We start from the raw sequence: 15,150 nt of genomic DNA, 5'->3' as shown, positions 1-15,150 counted from the left end.
TCATTTTGTATTTTTATGCTGTGAACCACCCTGAGATCTATGGATGAAGGGCAGTATACAAATTTAATAAACAACAACAGCACCATGCAGGATCAGATTAAGGTACCATCTCACTCAATATTCAGTGGACAGTCAGATGCGGTTCTGAAGCTTACAAGGATGGCAAGATGATTGTGAGTTGTTGTTTCATTTCATTTATACTGAGATCATAACTGATTCATCAACGCTCACCATTAAAAAAAACGCCGAAAATAGATGTATATTACACCAGCTATGAGAACCCTCAATACACATGTGTAGGAATGGAAGGATCTGCCAGTTTTCGTTCTCTTGATTTCTGATTTTTCCAGTCTTAAATTCAGTTCTCCACATTTTGCAGCAATCTGAAAAAAGAAAACAAAAATGTTTTTAATCCTCGTGAAAATTCTTCAGCATTTTAGTACTATTTTCTCTCATTTTTATATGTAGTTTTGACTAATGTATATATTTTTTTGCAAACAAATTTTCCCATATCTAATGGATTTTTGTATGTCATTTTCCACCAATATCTTCACTTTTATGCACACTTTCCCCATATATATTGATTCTTATAAACATTGTTTGGGTGGAGAAGAGCATCACAGAGTTTGGATAGGTGCAATTTTCAAAGAATAGCTGTGTTTCAGTTGGCATATTTCCCCCCCAAAAAAGTGTGAATTTGATAATTCTGATTTAAATATGTACAAAATCAAATTTCTCCTCCATGCCTACACATGCAAGCTTGCACCATAGTACCTGAATTATGTTACAACAAGAAAAACAACTGCTAAAATCTTAACGATTTTCTGTTCCATGGGCTAATGGAATGCTGAGAATGAAGCCCTGTTTCTGGGATTTATGTACTGATTCCTGCCCTGGCCTCTATCTTCTAGACAAGTAGTGTAAACATGACACCACAAACATGGTGATATGTTTGCTGTTTCTCATGAAGATACACAAAAATATACTTTCCCTCCCATATGATTTCTTATCTTCACAGATCCAAATGATGAAACCATGGGATTAGTTCCTGAATACCACAGAGTTCTGCCCGTATGATCTTTGACAAAAGGTTTCTCCTCACAGTTTCTGAGCGCCCATAGAAAATTACTGACAGGCACCCTCCCTTTGATATGACACCTTTCCAGAGGAATTTATATAGATAAGTGATCAATGCCAGCTTCCGGTTTGGGGACCACAGTTCAAGAAGGATACTGACAAGCTGGAACGTGTCCAGAAGAGGGCAACCAAAATGGTCAAAGGCCTGGAAACAATGCCTTATGAGGAATGGCTTAGGGAGCTGGGTATGTTTAGCCTGGAGAAGAGAAGGTTAAGGGGTGATATGATAGCCATGTTCAAATATATAAAAGGATGTCATATAGAGGAGGGTGAAAGGTTGTTTTCTGCTGCTCCAGAAAAGCGGACACGGGGCAATGGATTCAAACTACAAGAAAGAAGTTTCCACCTAAACATTAGGAAGAACTTCCTGACCGTGAGAGCTGTTTGGCAGTGGAATTTGCTACCAAGGAGTGTGGTGGAGTCTCCTTCTTTGGAGGTCTTTAAGCAGAGGCTTGACAACCATCTGTCAGGAATGCTTTGATGGTGTTTCCTGCTTGGCGGGGGGTTGGACTGGATGGTCCTTGTCTTCTCTTCCAACTCTATGATTCTATGACCCTTGGGAAATGTGCCATCAGTGAGACCTCATATCTGAGTGGGCTCACCTCTTTGCTACTATCACCATTAGCCATTTGCTTCCTCTGTACACCTGGGCTCACTTGTACAACTGTCTTGGGATCATAGGATCATTGAATCGTAGAGGTGGAAGAAATCCCAATGGGTCATCTAGTCCACCCCCTTGTAATGCAGGAATCTCAACTAAGTTGGATAGGCCCAATTAGGCGGTTTTGGCCAGATATGATGTCGGATGTGATGTCATATATGACATAAGGAGTGGGGCAGGTAGTCTAAGGATTGAAGCTATAAAGCTCAGTCTTGAAAAATAGTTCAGTTTGGCATTTCTGCAGTATGCAGTCACACCTTGGATCCTGAACACCTTGGTACTTGGACATTTTGGCTCCCGAACGCCACAAACCCAGAAGTGAGTGTTCCGGTTTGCGAATGTTATTTGGAACCCGAACGTCTGACGGGGCTTCCGTGGCTTCCAATTGTATGCAGGAGCTTCCTGCAGCCAAACAGAAGCCACAATTTGGTTTCCAAACGTTTTGGAAGTTGAATGGACTTCTGGAATGGATTCTGTTTGACTTCCAAGGTACGACTGTAGTTCATCATCTTTCTGTCTGTTAGGTCCCTCATGCTAGTTTTAAAACCTTTTGGCTATGGATGCCCTGGAGCCTGTCTTTCTAATTAGGAACCTGTGGGCAAAATGGGTATATATGAAAACTTTCCAAACCCAAAGGCTCTCTTGTTTGACAAATTCCTTGATATTGTCTGTAGAAAATCTCCTGTACGTAAAACAAGACACCATCTACTGGAGAAGAATGTTGTGATGGTATAAGAGCTGATTTTATCAAACCCAAGTATTGTAATTTTTGTGTGTGAATATAATCTTAAAGAACTGATACTGCTTGCAAGAGGAAGCCATTGCTGGCATACAAACACATTGCAGGGTGGGGAGTAAATAATTCAATCTGCACAAATCAGAGGACATCACCACCACCATCATTATCTTTTATACCTGCATCCCATCTTTCCCCTAAGGAGCTCAAGGTGGCTTACATAGTTCTCTTTCTCCTCATTTTATAGCCACCCTCTGAGATAAGTCAGGCTGAGAGTAAGTAACTGGTCCAAGGTCATCCAATGACCTTCATAGTTGAGTGGGAATTTGAATGCTGGTCCCAAGTCCTAATCTGACACTCTATCCACTACACCACACTGCCTTTGAACTGTGCATTAAAGAGGACAATAAGACTCATGTTGCTCGTTTTTTTTTTTTTTTTGTTTGTTTACTGAATTCTAGCATATGATCTGAGGATGTTGTGATTCCAGGGTCTGACTCCACATTCACGAGATGTATCTGAAGACTTGGAGAAAGAAGCAGAGTGAAGGAGGAAATAACCTCAACAAATGATCAGCTTTAAAGCCGTCCTCTTCCGGATGGGGTTACACTCCCTCTGAAGGAGCAGGTGCATAGCTAGAGGGTAGATCTGGACCTATTACTGCTGCTCGAGGCTCTAGTGGCTTTGGTGGAGCAAAGTACTTTCCACCAGCTTCAGCCCAGATAACCTCTGCCTGGACAGCGATAGCCTAACTTATGTTGTCTTTGCTGTGGTGAGTTCTAGGTTAGATTACTGAGATGCATTATAGATGTGGCTGGCTTCCTTTGAAGATTGCTCAGAAACAGCAGCTTAAGGGCTAATCATCATGGAACTTACAGAGGGGGAAAGATTTAGCCATCCGAGGAATGGTTATGCAGGCTGGGAGAAAAAGGGAGTGAAGTACCTCTAATCCAACCCACTGTCATTTCTGGCCCAGTCCACTGCTGGCAAATTATCTGCTCCCTGCCTTTCAGATAAATGCACTTTGCTCAATAATGTTATGTTAGTATATGAAGCAACCATGGCTTCATGCACAGCATACAAATAAATCACATGCCCCCCCCCAAAAAAAAATTATGTGAACTATAGTTCCATAACTGTACCCATAACAGAGCTATGATTTCCAGCACCCTTAACAGACTACAGTTCCCAGGATTCCCAGGGTGCTTTGTATGCTGTGCACACAGTTGTCAAGTATCTGAGCACTGGAGGGGCAAGCACTGGCCAAGCATGTATTTCATTTGTATTATAGATGCAAGAAAAATAAAAATAAAATAAATGAATTTGCATGTCACATGTAAAGACATCTAAAGACAAAAAGAACTGAAGCATGAGACCGGAGAACTAATGAATCTAATCTGTTCGTAATCTCCATGAAACATTTTGCATTGCCCATCGTTGTCAGTGTGAGTGCCTTGCAGGCAGACGCACCCAGTGATTTGTAGACAGTTTAGGATTTCAGAAATTAGGTTGAGCCAGACCTTTGCAAGATCTGTCGGGTGTTCGGAAAGAGATGACCTCAAAGTTAGCTCTCTTTGGGTTCAAGTTCTGCCAAACAGCACTTTTGATTAAACTTTGGGTGCACCGCCTTGTGTTTAGAACTGAACCGCTCAACAGAGAGATGCAGAAGTTTAAAATAACAGCATGCAGATTTCTTTGTAGAATTTAAAGAATGAAAAACACTTGAGAAAATATCAGCAGGCAGGGGCAGGAAGAACAAACGGTAACCAAATTGGTTCCTGTGACAAACCATAACATTTACTTTAAACCATCAGCATGCTACTCAGTAAAAGTCAAGCTACTACTCTTTTAATAGATCCCAGGCCTTCTTAAACTCACAGGTCTGCCAGTATTACCCAGGTCAAGAGCAGGTCAAAAAGTGAAAACCCATGTGAAAGTAAACTTTTAAGATAGCTGCTTTGGAAGAGCTGTAGCAGAGTGTCTCCTCTGTGGAAAATCCGCTTCCTCTGTGTGTGTCAGGATAGGATTGTTTGACACACACCACTTAAGAAGTCACACATGCACATCAAGTGATATAATACCAATACGGCTTATACAAATCAGAATCCTTATGTTTTGATGCTTGACTCTCATTCAACATAAGTTTACGGATATGGAGATCTGCTGGGCATCTTTGAGCCATTAACTGTGCAGTGGTAGGCATATTTATACTCAGGGGTGAGCTCCATTGAGAGACATGAGGCTTATGCTTTTCTTTTTAAGGCTTTTTTATTATTTCAAAATTTTAAGAAAAGCATTGCCATGTTTACATCAGATATGAGAAGGAAACTGAAATATATGCATTATATAATAATAATAATAATAATAATAATAATAATAATAATATTTTAAGAATATTATATTTTATTTTCGGCACAAATTGGAAACAATGATGGCCCAGCCTTCTACATATTTACACAGAAGTGACTGCCATTGATTCTCATAGGTTCTCTGTACACCTGCAGCCGTGTCTACTCCTGCTGGCCAGAATGTGTGTGTGTGTGGGGGGGAATCTTGTCATCAATTTTGCAGGATTAAAACGGCATCTAATAAACTCATGCATTGGGTGGGCAGGCGAGGGTGGGGTAGGTAATTGTGTGTGTGTGTGTGTGTGTGTGTGTGTGAGAGAGAGAGAGAGAGAGAGAGAGAGAAATAGTATTTTTACAAATATTACATTTATGCCCCATATTTTCTCTGTCATAAACCTATCCACAAAGTTTTCAGAGAGTCATCCATTCAGGCACTGACAAGACCCAGCCCTTTTAAGATGGTGGCTGCATGTGTGTTCAGAACATCTCCTGGCAATAATTCCTGTTGATCTTAGTGGGTGCTGTTTCCACTTACATATGCTCACGTGCCACAGAATTTGGTATTCTTTTTGGTGGTTTCTGATGGATAGGCCGGTGCATGATCTGTGAATGTTACGTACTCAACCCTGACTGTGCTGCTGCATGACTTGCTGTTTTGAATTTATTTGGCTAGTAAGATGGAGCTTACCTTGCCATCCAGAACACTTGCTGCAGCTTTTGGCAAAGCCAGAGGTCGCTCTCCTGAGCTGTTTTTCATTTCATTTTATGTGTGTAAATGTAACACCTTATGAATTACTTGGCTGGTGTGTTCTGACAGCTAAAAAGCATGATCATTTCCCCCCCTTTCTGAACAACAGAAAGAAAAGCAATTGTCCCTATTTGGATGGTGAGTTATTGGGTGAACATTTTCCTTAAAAAGCAAAGCAAAGCAAAAGTGATTTATAGGTCCCAAGGTTATTCCCTTGATGGTAGAGTTCACCTTTATTGTCCATGGCAGTCTTGTATGTGAGATCGTCCTTTATCCTGAACAACAAAAAATTATGGCAGAGGTTTTCCTTCTTTCCTTTGATCAGCCATGAAAAATATGAAACCTGTATTGACCATACATGTATACCAGTTACAGGCACTTTGGATATGCATGCTGCTTTGTAATGACCACCCACTGGCCCCATCCACCACTGATGCACAGCCCCCAAGATCATTTGGCACTCTGGATGAACAAGGTTCCCCACCTCTGGCTCAGGGGAACAGCTGAGGAAAGCTCAGGAGGATTGGCCAGGGGGACTTGGAGGAAACGGCTTCTTGTCCCCTAGTCACCTGCTACCTCTGTCTAATAGCAGGGCTGGGCCTGTTGGAGGCTGCTCCTAATTTAGCTAATTCTAGTTTGTAACTTCTAAGAACCAAGATCCTGATCCTCTAGGGCGGCCAGTGCAGGATGTGCCTACAAAAACACAGTCCTGGAGCAATGATGTGCTATGTGTGGGAGGGGGGCATTGTAACAATGATGTGCTATGTGTGGGAGGGGGGCATTGTAACACTGGCCCTTCTGCACTGCTGGATAGACAAATGGAACAACATGAAATCCCAAACCCCTGAGTAATAGATGTCTGAGGCACGATTATGCCCAAGTTGATTTGCCAGGTTTGTGAAGTGAGCTGCTCCGCTTTTCTAGAAAACAGGACTATAATTGCATTTCCTTGTACTTACAGGTACAGAATAGATCTTCTGCTATGCTGTTTTGCTGAAAATACATACAATATCCTCCTTTTAATTTCTCTTCAGTTTTTCTCAGATATTTAATTTCCATGGCCTCTGTAGAGCTGAATATTTTGTGAAGCAAATCTACCCAATGATACAGACTGATTACTGAGTGGTTGGATTGCGGTTTGTATTTATTTGTTGTTTGTTCTTATAGAGTTTAATTAATTTTCTGCTGAAAACTCCAATAAAGATAATTAAAAAGGGGTGTGTGCAGTCAGTCAGGTCAACGATAAAAGGGGTGGTGATGATAGGGGCTCACTACAGCCTAACAAACCCTAGAATCCTCCTCACATTGTCTTTTTGTTTATTCATAGTAACCCTTAATGAAATATGGGAATTGACTTGCATATCACTTTGATGATTTTATTGCAGCAGGGAGATGTCTAACAATATATCCAGAAGTTAAGAACATGTCTACTTGTTATGCCCCCCCCCCCCGACGGCCAGGTTGACAAAGTGTACTTTAAAGTAAGTTTGACTGTGTTCAATGGGGCTTACTGCCAAGTAAGTATGTTTAGGATCCCACCTGTGTATCACAACCCTATCCCTATTTATTTAAAAGTAAGTCCCTGGTAAATGTGTTAGGACTGCAATCTTAATATATGTTTTTAGTTATTAGTTACACCACAGGTAGCCAATGAGATGCCCTCCAGATGTTGATGTACTATAACTCCCATCATCCTTGGCTGACTGGGGCTGATGGGTGCTTGAATCCAGCAACATCTGGATGACATCATATTGATTATCCTTGACTTATATTTTATCTTTGGATATGAAGCTGCAATCCTGCATTCATTAATTGGGGAACAATTCATTTTCTTCTGAGTAGACATATGGGATGGCACGGTCAATATCTCTTCTATATAGGTTTCCTAAACATTCAAATATTTCTAGTTACAGCTCATATCTTTTGTAATGGTCTTCTATAATAATGGTAAAAAACCAACCCTTATTTCTTTGTGAACAGACATGTTTTCTTTTTAAGTCTATGATCCCCCCAAAAGGGTGCCACATTCTCTTGATTTGATATTCATATGTTATCTTTTGTATTTAGAGAAAAAATATCACAGGGCATTCTGTTTATTTACAAGGGACTCACATGTGTATTTTTATAACTTTTCTGCTGTCACAATGAATTACCGGCAATAAGCAATGCTTTGTTGGCCTCAGTGAAAATCAAATGAAACCCAGCAGGAGTTCCCAAAGTGCATTGTCCAAGTGTGTAAAAATGCTGCGTTGATGACAGATCATACTGTTTTTATTAAAGCTGAGAACACAGACTCTACTTTGCTTTTTGACCCTAGCGCTTTACTGTCAAGGTGATTTTATTTCTACAAATTTCCCTTCTGCAGGCCTCATCAACGATTCACCATAAAACATTAGACAAATTCCCATCACCTGTATGTAATTAAGGCTGTTTTGGATGTGCTGCTCATGACAACTAAGAAGATGTTTTTCTGCTTTGTGTAAAAAAGAAATCCACTTAGCAGTGTTCATTCAAGACACAATGTCTCCTTGTTTTAGTACCTGCTTCCTTTCATTCCTTTTTAAGCTGATAAGGACATCAGCTTTTTAAGCTGATAAGGGGAAAAGGTCTTGAATTAATGCACTAGTTATAACATTTACCCACAACTGGAAAAATCTGCTTTTTAGTTTTGTTGGGGCAGGGAATGAGGAAGAGACTAAATATCTCATTACAAACCCACCAAGATGTGATGATTCCAGAAAAGATGAATGCAACACATGGCACTTGTCTACTCTGAAGTAAGTTCTAGTGAGACTTACTCCTAGTGAGACTTACTCCTAGGTAGATTACAGACTTAAGCACTTTTTAGAAATATGGTCACTTTCCGTTGCATTTATCTTCTCCATTTCTAATAGGTCAGGGGTTTATTTCTAAAAAGAAGTGTGAGTCCCTCATTCAGAGTCAATCACTCTGAACCCATGTATATGCTTACATGTAAAGGCAAGGGTACATGGGCTGTTTTAATATAAACCTATACGCCGTTTCCGTGTCCTGCTCTGGTTTGCCAGAAGCGGCTTAGTCATGCTGGCCACATGACCCGGAAGCTGTCTGCAGACAAACGCTGGCTCCCTCGGCCTATAGAGCGAGATGAGCGCCGCAACCCCACAGTCGGACACGACTGGACCTGATGGTCAGGGGTCCCTTTACCTTTTACCTTTATCTTTATGTTTATATTAAAAAGCAGAGACATCACCTTGCCGATGTATAGTTAAAGCTATGGTTTTCCCAGTAGTAATGTATGGAAGTGAGAGCTGGACCATAAAGAAGACTGATCGCCGAAAAATTGATGCTTTTGAATTATGGTGCTGGAGGACACTCTTGAGAGTCCCATGGACTGTAAAAACATCAAACATCCATCCTTAAAGAAATCAGTCCTGAGTGCTCACTGGAAGGACAGATCCTGAAGTTGAGGCTCCAGTACTTTGGCCACCTCATGAAAGAGAAGATTCCCTAGAAAAGACCCTGATGTTGGGAAAGAGGGCACAAGGAGAAAGGGACAACAGAGGATGAGATGGTTGGACAGTGTTCTCGAAGCGACTAGCATGAGTTTGGCCAAACTGCGGGAGGCAGTGAAAGATATGCGTGCCTGGCGTGCTCTGGTCCATGGGGTCACGAAGAGTCGGACACGACTGAACGACTGAACAACAACATCTTTATGTTAAGATATTTGAAGAACCTTCTTCAGATGTCCCTGTCATTTGTTGCAAGGCATGTGACGACATGCAGTAGGGTCTTCTCAGTGGTGGCTCCCCAGATTTTCCTCTGGCACCTCCTCTGTTTGAAAAACATTTCCCCCCAAACCTTTTAACATTTTTATTTCCTACTGAAATGCAGGTCTTGATGCACTCTTCTGTTTAAATTTTTGACCGTTTATATTGCTGTATATTAATTGCATTTAGTTTTTATGCATTGTAAACCCATCTTCAGCATTTTTTGAAGGGTGAGATATAGTTGATTACACAGGGCTGGGGAAAAGGCATTTTACAGCCACCTTTACCATGTTCTAGGGCTTAGCTTTACTGCTCCGGTTTTGTATATAAATGATGGCATATGTTAAATTTTTAGTTTGTCAATGATTGTGTCATTTAGTGGCATAACAGACCTTGTCTTCAGCATAAATGTTACAAAAAGAAATGGTGCGAAGTGCTAGAGTTCAAACCTAACCTAACAGTCATACTTTGTGATCTGGAAATTGGTAAACACCAGATGTTATGGGGTTGGTTGTGGTTGCTGAGAGATGATAAACACCCCACACATCCTGTGTTATATTTTATTTTTGACAATTTTGCATCTGGAAATCTGGGATGAAAGAGCATGCCCACCAACTTTATCACATGTCTTCCAGCATTAATTGAAACTCTGCTTATAGACAACCTTGCAGGGGAGAGATCAGAATGCCCCCCTTTTTATATTGAAATGTAAAGATAATGCTGTGGTGACAGACCTCAAGTTGTCATCTGGTATATAATAGCTTGTTCTAATGGTGCTTCCCATTTAACTATGTATATTTGTTTTAGCTTCCTAGATATGCTTGGAAATTCTGGTCCTTTTGCTAGACCACTAGAAGATTTGGGAAATGAATACTTACCTGGCAGGGGAGACACCTTGATCATTAGAAGATTCGAGAAGTATTTCCATCTGGCAAGACTCCACTTCGTTCCAGGCAAGTCCAGGTCCAGCCTGTTTTGGCTGAGGCCCTGGAACAGAAAGTAAGTTCTGAAGATTAATCTTTTGATTAAATGAATGCTTTGATGAATGCTCTTCTGCCTGTCATCGACCCTACCAAGCCCTGCTTCATGTCTCAGTTGAGGTGCATTGTGGGCTGGGGTGGAATCTGAGGAGGCTTTTGTTTGCTACTACTTGACTCACTGCCTATTTGTATAAAATAAGAGTGGCTGCGGGAAGCAGTGGAAGACAGGAGTGCCTGGCGTGCTCTGGTCCATGGGGTCACGAAGAGTCGGACACAACTAAACGACTAAACAGCAGCAACAACAACAAGAATGGCTACCCTGTGGCTCTTAACTGTTGCTGGACTCCAACCTCCATAAGCGCCAACCATCATGGCCAATGGTTGAGAATGATGGGAGCTGTAGTCCAACGACTTGTTGAGGGCTACAGGTTGGGCTCCCCTGGCGGAAGAGATCATTTAGAGCAGGTGGGACACAAATGCAGGCCTGCATAGAACACCCTCCTTAAGTCTCAAATGTACTGTATTTATTTAATTATTATATTTGTATACTGCCCTTCATCCGATGATGATGATGATGATGATAATTTTATTGTTTATATCCCACCCATCTGGCTGGGTTTCCCCAGGCATGCTTCCAGCAAAAAAAAAAAGTCAGACATTAAAAAATTCCCTTCCGTTGTGTAATTCTTTATCTCCCTGACATCTGATGGGAGGGCATTCCACAGGGAGGGCGCCACTGCTGAGAAGGCCCTCTGCCTGGTTCCCTGTAACTTTACTTCTTGCAGTGAGGGAACCACCAGAAGACCCTCAGAAGTGGATCTCAGTGTGGTTCGCAACATAGAAATACAAGATGAGAACACAAAATACCTAATAAAACAAAACAAAACAATAATCCCACTCCCACAAACACATTTAAAAGGCCGTAGAATGTTAATCAGTCAAAAGCCTGTACCTAAAAATATGTTGCTCCGAGTGACCGCTTCAAATGATTGCACAGTCTGGCCAGAGCTGCTGAGACGAGATTGCCAGAGGGCATGGAATTAGCTCAATCTAAATTACCATGCTGACGGAAGAATTGCCAGCCTAACAAGATGGTTACTAAAACGATACACTAATCAACACATAATAAAACTCATAGCACCAAAAAGCAGCTAAGTGTCTTGTAGACAGAGGCAGCAGTAGAAGTGCTTAGTTCACTTTCAGAAACAAACAGTGGAGGAATGTGTTTCTAAAGTGTGTGTAGACCTTATCGCATCAAAGTAATTTCAGAGCAGTTTCCTACAAACTGTAAAATAATACAATAAATACAGTGTGCCTACTGGGATCGCTTGTACTATAGCTGTGATGCTCTATTGTTATTTCTGTTGCTGCTGTTCTTGCCTTTTGCTTGTAAACTGCTTTGGGATTCACTTGAATGGAAATACATTGAATCAAATCAGATCTCTAAGGGCTTCATGCTTTAAGGAATTATGTTCATCAATCATGGAGCTATGGCAATTTTGTTCCATGCATACCCTGGGATGGAGCGCCAAGCCAAGGGAGAGAAGCCAAAGGATTGGGGATATTGCAGTAGAATTTGGTTTAACTGGCTGTTTGATTTCTATCATTGCCACAACTGGCAACTCCACCCAAAGGGCTGGGGAGGGATGTTAAGGTAGGCTTTCCTGAAGAGCACTCAGAGGCAGTTTAGGAATATAGGAAGCTGTCATATGCTGAATCAGACCACTGGGCCATCTAGTTCAGTACACTAACAGGCTCTCTAGAGTTGCATGCAGAAGATATTTACCATCTCTATCTGGAGATTAAATGCAAAGCAGGTTGCGCCACCGCTAAACATAACTGACAAAAATGAATTAATGTTTCAAACACCAACTTAAAATAGTCAGGGTTTTTTTGTTTTAGGGAAAACGAAGCGTAATATTAAAATGTAAGAAGAGTCTCTTTGCATAATTCCAATTAAAATAAAATATTCAGTGTGGTCCTGGAAGCCATTTCGTATGTCAGAAATGGCATTGCACTATTGAGGACAAAAATACTGAAGGATATGAGATGGCCTTAGCCAAACATACTAAAATCTGAGTTTGCTGATTGAACTATAGGTCTTCCTTTTGGCAAGTACCTAGTTAATCCATCTTCCTTCAAGGATTTGTATGCTGGTCTTGGGATACAAGAAGCACCTGCTGACATACTGTAGGCTAGTGGAAAAGGAAAGCTGGGCTTTTCCTTTTACTTTGAGACTCCTGCTGGCTGAACTGCTGATGGAACTACTATTCACCAACTGTTAGAGAGACATGCTTAGCCTGCTGATGAGACTACAGCTTTTGCTAATGATGAGCAGCTCGCTGACTCTGTCTCTCTTTGCTTAAGGATGCAGTAGGCCTAGTGCAAAGGGTCCCCATGGTTTTAAACACAGTCCTCCAATATCTATGCTTGAATGTCATCTCACACTTTCCCCTGTTAAATGTAATGCAAAAACCATGAATCCAAGCACCTTGGCCAAACTCACACCATACGTTTAAAGCCCTATGATACCACTTTAAACACTCATCGTTTCCCCCAAAGAATTCTGGGCACTGTAGTTTGTTAAAGCTTCTGAGAGCTTTAAGGAGATTCCTTTCCTCCTCGCAGATCCCTGTCAAGAGAGATTGACAAGGAAAACCTTTCTGAGAATTGTACCTCTGTGTGAGGAATGGGATACGCCTAACAGCTTTCAGCACCCATAACAAACTGCAGCTCCCAGAATTCTTTGGGGGAAATTGTGGCTGTTTAAAGTGGTCTCATAGTGCTTTAAATATATGGTGTGAATGTGACCATTGTGCTGTTACAAATGCCTGTCTCCAAAGTATGGATCTACACGATTATGCCTCTAATCCACACTGTTGCCAGCATTAGAAAATGCAATCATACCCTGCACCTCGTGGTGCCATGGTGGTGGGAAAACCCTCCATGTTTAGGGCACAGGTCCTCAAGATTTGTACATTTCAAACACAGCCTTTAATCACATCTTCCTCCTGTCCCTTCTGACAGCATTCTGTGTACTTCTGAGTAACTGACACAGTGCACCCTGGTGCTACAAGAGAGTGAAGCCTAATATCCAGAGCACTTGGGTTCTCATGCTTTCATGAAAGAGAAATGACATCAAAATTCATGGACTGTTTGAGGACTGATAATATAATTACCGATGAATAATTACCTTAACTCATTTAAATATACTCGAGGCTTTATGAGGCCTATCGCCTTCCCTCGATGTCCATGGGCAGGTGTGGGAAGGCATGCCAGCATTTCAAATTCTGTGGAAAGGTTGTGTAATGGGCAATGTCACATTAATGGGCACAACAGGTGGTGACCAGCTGGTAACCTAGGCAACCAAGTGGGTTAAATTGTGGCCTGCTGAAATAGGGCAGTGTGTGTATTTGGCTGAGGTAATAAGACCAAAGAGGCATGCAAGGAGATTTTCTGTGGAAGAAGATTTCTAGGCAGCCACTCATAAGCAACTATATGGATGGCAGCTGAGAAGGTACAGACTTCCAGTGTAAAGAGACAAATAACTCTGAGCCCCAGGGGAAGGGACTATGTTTTATTATTAATAATAATTAATTAAATTTGTATACCACCCTTCATTTGTAGATCTCAGGGCAGTTCACAGCATAAAAATACAAGATAAAAACACAAAACACGTAACAAAACAACAACAAAACAAACAAAACCTAAACATTAGGAAGTAAGAGCTGTTCGACAGTGGAATTTGCTGCCAAGGAGTGTGGTGGAGTCTCCTTCTTTGGAGGTCTTTAAGCGGAGGCTTGACAGCCATCTGTCAGGAATGCTTTGATGGTGTTTCCTGCTTGGCAGGGGGTTGGACTGGATGGCCCTTGTGGTCTCTTCCAACTCTATGATTCTATGATAACAAATAAATAGATACCCTCCATTTCCTAACACAGAAGCCACACCTTATTTTATACACTTGTACAACTGTTGCATTGGGCAAAATGCCCTTCTTCTGAGCTACGCCAATAAAACTCAGAGACTAGAGGAGCTAGGAGTCCATTTTATTTTCTTTATTGCAACACAACATCGTGCCCACTATCTGCGGGCAGCTGTCCTAATGGGCATACATTTAGGAATACATTTAAAGAACTCATGCCATTTTAACAGTCATGGTTTCCTCCAAAGAATCATGAGAACTGAAGTTCCTTAAGGGTACCAAAAGGTTTTAGGAGACCCCTCATACAACTATAATTTGCAACACATTTATAATTTGCAGTTCCCAGGATTTTTTGAGGGAAGCCATGACTGTTAAGATGGTATGAGTGCTTTAAAGTATGAGGTGGACATGATATAACTGTCTGACGTTTCCTCCAGTAATTTTCCATATGTTACCAATATATGTTACTCTCTTGGTAGCCCCAGGTGACCATGAATTCCACGGTGGAGAAGGGCCATATTACTCCATCCCACTTCCACCAGCCTGCTTGATTTCCATGCTAGTAGTCCCTTGCAGGCTATGGGGTTCATGGGGGAGAGTCTTCTGCTAAGGGGACTGGTGGAGGAAGGAGTGCTCACAGTCACCCAATAATTTATTATGCACAGTTCCCACTGAGTATGGCTCACATGCATGGACAGCACCTACACAATTTCTGAAAATGTAAGTGAACTTTGAGCTAATTGACAATTGCCTGTTGGATTGTGCTAGTATTTTGAAACCAGGAATTTTGAAAACAGTATTTTGGGGTGGGGTTGTTCCATTTGTTTTACTGCATTGTATTACTGTATCTTTTTTAGATTCAACTTGCC

Source organism: Lacerta agilis, chromosome 9, assembly GCF_009819535.1.
Source record: "Lacerta agilis isolate rLacAgi1 chromosome 9, rLacAgi1.pri, whole genome shotgun sequence".
NCBI classification, from domain to species: Eukaryota; Metazoa; Chordata; class Lepidosauria; order Squamata; family Lacertidae; genus Lacerta; species Lacerta agilis.
This window is presented reverse-complemented; position numbering follows the sequence as displayed.